The sequence below is a fragment of the Salmo salar genome, chromosome 17 (assembly GCF_965601325.2).
Source record: "Salmo salar chromosome 17, fSalSal1, whole genome shotgun sequence".
Classification (NCBI taxonomy): domain Eukaryota; kingdom Metazoa; phylum Chordata; class Actinopteri; order Salmoniformes; family Salmonidae; genus Salmo; species Salmo salar.
This window is the reverse complement of record NC_138307.1, coordinates 45,664,208-45,672,867: the sequence shown is the minus strand read 5'-3', so window position 1 is coordinate 45,672,867 and position 8,660 is coordinate 45,664,208. Positions and strand designations below refer to the sequence as shown.

At 39.3% G+C, this 8,660-nt stretch overlaps 1 non-coding gene across 1 annotated transcript; it reads right to left on the bottom strand.

Annotated features, from left to right (window-relative positions):
- Positions 1-8,195: 8,195 nt before the first annotated feature.
- LOC123728335 (U7 small nuclear RNA) lies at positions 8,196-8,252 on the bottom strand. Its single transcript, XR_006760221.1, has one exon. It is a non-coding gene; the product is annotated as a U7 small nuclear RNA (small nuclear RNA).
- Between the last annotated feature and the right edge of the window lie 408 nt (positions 8,253-8,660).

The following is an 8,660-nucleotide window of genomic DNA, read 5'->3' as shown; positions in this document are numbered from 1 at the left end:
GATACAGACCTCCTCTATGCACTCGATATGTCCGATTTTAAAATAGCTTTTTGGTGAAAGCACATTTTGCAATATTCTAAGTACATAGCCCAGCCATCACGGGCTAGCTATTTAGACACCCGGCAAGTTTAGCACTCACCATAATCATATTTACTATTATAAAAGTTTGATTACCTTTTGTTGTCTTCGTCAGAATACACTCCCAGGACTGCTACTTCAATAACAAATGTTGGTTTGGTCCAAAATAATCCATCGTTATATCCGAATAGCGGCGTTTTGTTCGTGCGTTCCAGACACTATCCGAAATGGTAAAGAACGGTCGTGCGCATGGCGCAATTCGTGACAAAAAATTTCTAAATATTCCATTACCGTACTTCGAAGCATGTCAACCGCTGTTTAAAATCAATTTTTACGCCATTTTTCTCGTAGAAAAGCGATAATATTCCAACAGGGAATCTCCTTTTCGGCAAACAGAGGAAAAAATCACAAAGGCGGGGGCGGTCGGGTCACGCGCCTAAGCCCAGAGTCCCTTGATCGGCCACTTGAGAAAGGCGATAATGTGTTTCAGCCTGGGGCTGGGATGACGACATTCAGGTTTTTCCCGGGCTCTGAGCGCCTATGGACGACGTAGGAAGTGTCACGTTAGAGCAGAGATCCTTAGTAAAAGATAGAGATGGAAAAGAAGTTCAAGAAATGGTCAGACAGGCCACTTCCTGTAAAGGAATCTCTCAGGTTTTGACCTGCCATTTGAGTTCTGTTATACTCACAGACACCATTCAAACAGTTTTAGAAACTTTAGGGTGTTTTCTATCCATATGTAATAAGTATATGCATATTCTAGTTACTGGGTAGGAGTGGTAACCAGATTAAATCGGGTATGTTTTTTATCCAGCCGTGTCAATTCTGCCCCCTAGCCCTAACAGGTTAAAATTGCTTTCCTCACCATCTTAATTACATCTAGATGTTCCGCTAGCGGATCACCGCTCCAATATCCAATGATAGGGCGTGGCTCGAATTACAAACTCCTCAAAAATCCCAAAACTTCAATTTTTCAAACATATGACTATTTTACACCATTTTAACCTGTTATGGCTAGGGGGCAGTATTTTCACGGCTGGATAAAAAACGTACCCGATTTTATCTGGTTACTACTCCTGCCCAGTAACTAGAATATGCATATAATTATTGGCTTTGGATAGAAAACACCCTAAAGTTTCTAAAACTGTTTGAATGGTGTCTGTGAGTATAACAGAACTCATATGGCAGGCAAAAACCTGAGAAGATTTCATGCAGGAAGTGGCCTGTCTGACAAGGTGTCGTTCTTCTTGTCTCTGTTTATTGAAGAGTGAGGATCTTAGCTGTCCCCTGACACTTCCTACGGCTGCCATAGGCTCTCAGAAGGCGGCAAAACGCTGAATCGTGGCTTTGCAGGCTCTGGCTGAAAAAAAGTAGCGCGTTTGGGTAGTGGCTGGTTACAGTACTGTGAGACTCAGGCTCGTGCCCGCGTTGACCGAAAGCTTTGTTTTCTTTCCTCTGTTTAGCTAAATGGACATTCCCGGTCGGAATATTATCGCTTTTTTACAAGAAAAATGGCATAAAAATGGATTTTAAACAGCGGTTGACATGCTTCGAAGTACGGTAATGGAATATTTAGATTTTTTTTGTCACGAATTGCGCCATGCGCACGACCCTGATTTACCATTTCGGATAGTGTCTGGGACGCACAAACAAAACGCCGCTATTCGGATATAACAATGGATTATTTTGGACCAAACCAACATTTGTTATTGAAGTAGCAGTCCTTGGAGTGCATTCTGACGAAGACAACAAAAGGTAATCAAACTTTTATAATAGTAAATCTGATATTGGTGAGTGCTAAACTTGCCAGGTGTCTAAATAGCTAGCCCGTGATGGCTGGGCTATGTACTTAGAATATTGCAAAATGTGCTTTCACCAAAAAGCTATTTTAAAATCGGACATATCGAGTGCATAGAGGAGGTCTGTATCTATAATTCTTAAAATAATTGTTATGCTTTTTGTGAACGTTTATCGTGAGTAATTTAGTAAATTGTTAGCAAATTCCCCGGAAGTTTGCGGGGGGTATGCTAGTTCTGAACGACACATGCTAATGTAAAAAGCTGTTTTTTGATATAAATATGAACTTGATTGAACAAAACATGCATGTATTGTATAACGTAATGTCCTAGGTGTGTCATCTGATGAAGATCATCAAAGGTTAGTGCTGCATTTAGCTGTCTTCTGGGTTTTTGTGACATTATATGCTAGCTTGAAAAATGGGTGTCTGATTATTTCTGGCTGGGTACTCTGCTGACATAATCTAATGTTTTGCTTTCGCTGTAAAGCCTTTTTGAAATCGGACAGTGTGGTTAGATAAAGGAGAGTCTTGTCTTTAAAATGCTGTGAAATAGTCATATGTTTGAAAAATTGAAGTTTTTGTATTTTTGAGGAATTTGTAATTCGCGCCACGCCCATCATTGGATATTGGAGCAGGTGTTCCGCTAGCGGAACGTCTAGATGTAAGAGGTTTTAAAGACAAGACTCTCCTTTATCTAACCACATTGTCCGATTTCAAAAAGGCTTTACAACGAAAGCAAAACATTAGATTATGTCAGGAGAGTACCCAGCCAGAAATAATCACACACCCATTTTTCAAGCTAGCATATAATGTCACAAAAACCAAAACCACAGCTAAATGCAGCACTAACCTTTGATGATCTTCATCAGATGACACTCCTAGGACATTATGTTATACAATACATGCATGTTTTGTTCAGTCAAGTTCATATTTATATCAAAAACCAGCTTTTTACATTAGCATGTGACGTTCAGAACTAGCATACCCACCGCAAACTTCCGGTGAATTTACTAAATTACTCACGATAAATGTTCACAAAAAACATAACAATTATTTAAAGAATTATAGATACAGAACTCCTTTATGCAATCGCTATGTCAGATTTTAAAATAGCTTTTCGGTGAAAGCACATTTTGCAATATTCTGAGTAGATAGCCCGGCCATCACAGGCTAGCTATTTTGACACCCACCAAGTTTGGCACTCACCAAACTCAGATTTACTATAAGAAAAATTGGATTACCTTTGCTGTTCTTCGTCAGAATGCACTCCCAGGACTTCTACTTCATCACCCAATGTTGTTTTGGTTCCAAATAATCCATAGTTATATCCAAATAGCTGCGTTTGTTCTTGCGTTCAAGACACCATCCGAAGGGTGACGCGCCTGCACGTATCGTGACAAACAAATTCAAAATATTCCATTACCGTACTTCGAAGCATGTCAAACACTGTTTAAAATTAATTTTTTTGCGATTTTTCTCGTAAAATAGCGATAATATTCCGACCGGGAGACGTTGTATCCGTTCAAACACTGAAATTGTAAAATGGACTCTTCACGTGCAGGTGCGCGCTCGTTTCATTGTTCTCAGATCGACCACTATCCAAATGCCCTACTGTTTTTTTGCCCAGGGACTGCAGAGTCATCATTCCCTGTTATGGCACCTTCTGAGAGCCTATGGGAGCTTTAGAAAATGTCACGTTACAGCAGAGATCCTCTGTTTTCGATACAGAGGCTATAGAAGGCCAAGAAATGGTCAGATAGTGCACTTCCTGTATGGAATCTTCTCAGGTTTTGGCTTGCCATATGAGTTCTGTTATACTCACAGAAACCATTCAAACAGTTTTAGAAACTTGAGGGTGTTTTCTATCCAAATCAAACAATTATATGCATATTCTAGTTTCTGGGCAGGAGTAATAACCAGATTAAATCGGGTACGTTTTTTATCCGGCCGTGAAAATACTGCCCCCTATCCTAAACAGGTTAAAAAATGCATGCCCCATTCAAAAAATGTAGAAGCAGGAACAGATATAGCCTTGGTTCACTCCAGACCTGACTGCCCTTGACCAGCACAAAAACATCCTGTGGCATACTGCATTAGCTTCGAATAGCCCCCGCGATATGCAACTTTTCAGGGAAGTTAGGAACGAATATACACAGGCAGTTAGGAAAGCAAAGGCTAGCTTTTTCAAACAAAAATTTGCTTCCTGTAGCACAAACTCCAAAAAGTTCTGGGACACTGTAAACTTCTAAGACAGAGTTCAGTGTGTAAAATCAGAGGGCCTGTTGTCTGGACCTCTGGCGGTCTCTATTGGGGTGCCACAGGGTTCAAGTCTCGGTCTGACTCTTTTCTCTGTATACATCAATGATATCGCTCTTGCTGCTGGGGATTCTGATTCACCTCTACGCAGATTACACATTTCTGTGCATTTCTGGCCCTTCGTTGGACACTGTGTTAACCTCTATGGGCTAGGTGGGACGCTAGCGTGCCACCCGTGGTGCACTCCATCAACAGCAGGTGCATTTCAAGAGCGGCAAATTTGAATCCAAATAAATGTCAAAATTCAAATTTTTCAAACATACAACTATTTTACACCCTTTGAAAGATAAACATCTCCTTAATCTAACCACGTTTTACGATTTCAAAAAGGTTTTACGGCGAAAGCATAAATTTAGAGTATGTTAGGACAGTACATTTACAAGAGTTGTGTGTAATGTTTTGTCAAGTCAAAGACAGGGTCACCAAAACCATAAAACCAGCTAAAATGATACACTAACCTTTTACAATCTCCATCAGATGACACTCCTAGGACATTATGTTAGACAATGCATGCATTTTTAGTTCTATCAAGTTCATATTTATATACAAAAACAGCGTTTTACTATGGCATTGATGTTGAGGAAATCGTTTCCCTCCAATAACCGGCAGTCAAGTCAGCGTCAGAAATTAAATAATTAAAATTAGAAAACATTGTTAAAATATTATATTGTCATTTAAAGAATTATAGATTTACATCTTTTGAACGCAATCAACTTGCCAGATTTAAAAATAACCTTACTGGGAAATCACACTTTGCAATAATCTGAGCACTGTGCCCAGAAAAATACGCGTTGCGATACAGACTAGACGTCATGTTGGGGAGATCTAAAATCGAAAATACTATGTAAATAATCCATTACCTTTGATTCTCTTCATCAGATGTCACTTCCAGGTATCACAGGTCCATAACGAATGTAGTTTTGTTCAAAAAAGCTCATCATTTATGTCCAAAAATCTCCGTCTCGTTAGCACATGATGTAAGCCAGCCGGACTTCTCGTCATGAACGAGGGGAAAAAATATATTTCCGTTCGTTCAAACATGTCAAACGTTGTATAGCATAAATCATTAGGGCCTTTTTTAACCAGAACATGAATAATATTCAAGGTGGACGAATGCATAGCCTTTTATAACGTATTGGAACGAGGGTACCCAACATGAAGTAGCGCGCCAGGTGTCTAATGGGACATCACCGTTCCATGGCTCTTGTTCGGTCAGATCTCCCTCCAGAAGACTCAAAACACTTTGTAAAGGCTGGTGACATCTAGTGGAAGCAATAGGAAGTGCCAAAATATTCCTAAACCCCTGTGTCTTTCAATGGGATAGCTTTAAAGTCAATACAACACATCAGGTATCCACTTCCTGTCAGAAAATGTCTCAGGGTTTTGCCTGCCAAATGAGTTCTGTTATACTCACAGACACCATTCAAACAGTTTTGGAAACTTTAGAGTGTTTTCTATCCATATATAATAAGTATATGCATATTCTAGTTACTGGGTAGGATTAGTAACCAGATTAAATCGGGTACATTTTTTTTATCCAGACGTGCAAATGCTGCCCCCTAGACCCAACAGGTTAAAACAATGTCTGTGGGTATAACAGAACTGATATGGCAGGCAAAACCCTGAGGAAATTCCATCCGGGAATTATTTTTTTGAGGTCACAGGCCTTTTCAATGCAGGCCTATGGGATATACAAAAAAATAGGTCCCAGGTTGCAGTTTCTATGGCTTCCATTCGATGTCAACAGTCTTTAGACAGGGTTTCAGGCTTGTTTCTTTACAAACGGACAAGTAGTTGTAGTTTATCCAAGGTGTTCTCATCAGGACAGGTAGACTTTTGGCACATGTGAACGAGGGCGTGCTCTTCGTTATTTTCCTTTTCTATTGAACACTGTTCTTTACGTCTGAAATATTATCATTTATTTACATATTAGGGTACCTGAGGTTAGATTAGAAACATTGTTTGACTTGTTTGGACGAAGTTTACCAGTAGCTTTTTGGATTCTTTTATATGCATGTTGAAGGAGTGGATTACTGAAATCAATGGCACCAACTAAACTGACTTTTTGGATATAAAAAATAACTTTATTGAAGAAAACGAACATTTATTGTGTAGCTGGGACCCTTGGGATTGCAAAAAGGGGAAGATCTTCAAAGGTAAATTATTTATTTTATTGCTATTTGTGGTTTTTGTGAAGCCGGTGCTTGGTTGAAAAAGTATTTTGATGTGGGGTGCTGTCCTCAGATAATCACATGGTATGCTTTCACTGTAAAGCCTTTTTGAAATCTGACAACGTGGTTAGATTAACAAGAAGATAAGCTTTTAAATGATGTAAGACACTTGTATGTTTATGAATGTTTAATATTACAATTTTGTCATTTGAATTTGGTGCGCTCCAGCTTCACCGGATGTTGTCGATTTTGATCTCGCTAGCGGGATTCGAGCACTAAGAGGTTTTTTAACTAACCTCCAGACGAGCTTCAATGCCATACAACTCTCCTTCCGTGGCCTCCAACTGATTTTAAATGCAAGTAAAACTAAATGCATGCTCTTCAACTGATCGCTGCCCGCACCTGCCTGCCCGTCCAGCGGTTCTGACTTAGAATATGTGGACCACTACAAATATCTAGGTGTCTGGTTAGACAGCAAACTCTCCTTCCAGACTCACATTAAGCATCTTCAATCCAAAATTAAATCTAGAACCGGCTTCCTATTTCACAACAAAGCATCCTTCTCTCATGCTGCCAAACATACCCTCGTAAAACTGACTATCCTACCGATCCTTGACTTCGGCGATGTCATTTACAAAATAGCCTCCAACACTCTACTCAGCAAATTGGATGCAGTCTATCACAGAGCCATCTGTTTTGTCACCAAAGCCCCATATACTACCCACAACAGCGACCTGTATGCTCTCATTGGCTGGCCCTCGCTTCACATTAGTCGCCAAACCAACTGGCTCCAGGTCACCTATAAGTCTTTGCTAGGTAAAGCCCCGCCTTATCTCAGCTCACTGGTTACCATAGCAGCACCCACCTGTAGCATGCGCTCCAGCAGGTATATCTCTCTGGTCACCCCCAAAGCCAATTCCTCCTTTGGCAGTCTCTCCTTCCAGTTCTCTGCTACCAATGACTGGAACGAACTACAAAAATCTCTGAAACTGGAAACACTTATCTCCCTCACTAGCTTTAAGCACCAGCTGTCAGAGCAGCTCACAGATCACTGCACCGGTACATAGCCCATCTATAATTTAGCCCTACTTCCCATACTGTATTTATTTATTTATTTATTTAATTTTGCTCCTTTGCACCCCATTATTTCTATTTCTACTTTGCAATTTATTCCACTGCAAATCTACCATTCCAGTGTTTTACTTCCTATATTGTATTTGCCACCATGGCCTTTTTTGCCTTTACCTTCCTTATCTCACCTCATTTGCTCACATTGTATATAGACTTATTTTTCTACTGTATTATTGACTGTATGTTTGTTTTACTCCATGTGTAACTCTGTGTTGTTGTATGTGTCAAACTGCTTTGCTTTATCTTGGCCAGGTCGCAATTGTAAATGAGAACTTGTTCTCAACTTGCCTACCTGGTTAAATAAAGGTGAAATAAAAAAATAAAAATGTATTATTTTTTTTTTTTGCTCCTTTGCAGTAATCGCTACTTGCACATGCATCTTCTGCTCATCTATCACTCCAGTGTTTAATTGCTAAATTGTAATTAATTCGCCACTACGGCCTATTTATTGCCTTACCTCACAAATCTTACCTCTTTTGCACACACTGTATATAGATTTTGTCTATTGTTTTATTGACTGTACGTTTTTTTTATTTCATGTGTAACTCTGTGTTGTTGTTTGTGTCGCACTGCTTTGCTTTATCTTGGCCAGGTCGCAGTTGTAAATGAGAACTTGTTCTCAACTGGCCTACCTGGTTAAATAAAGGTGAAATAAAAAAATTAACAAACAAAACATCTCATTTTATCTTTGACATAGAAGTGGAGGCTTTGTCCTTGAGGAAACCTACTGGAGAAATACTAAAAGAGAAAAAAAATTATCGGTAGGAAGGTAGGACTGAGGTCTGAACAGACAGTTCAGACCTTCTGCTCTTTTCTTTAACCTGTAGGGAACACAATATATTGTCTATACTTGGCATGTAGTTTTTTTGCAGACTGTAGTATTTTTGCAGACATTACTCTAGTATTTACAGTGTGTTTTGCAGTTAATACTATAGTATTTACAATAGTATTCTGCAGTACACTACAACATTCTATAGAAAGTATTACACATAATCGAGGGATATTACAGTGTGTAGTATAGTATTCTACAGTATACTACAGTTTACTACATCATTCTATAGTAAGTACTGTAGTATTCTATAGTAAACTGTAACATTTTTACATGTGGGTAGGCTGCCTGTGGACACGGAAACAGAGTTTTATAAGAAGAACTCTGTTGCATAACC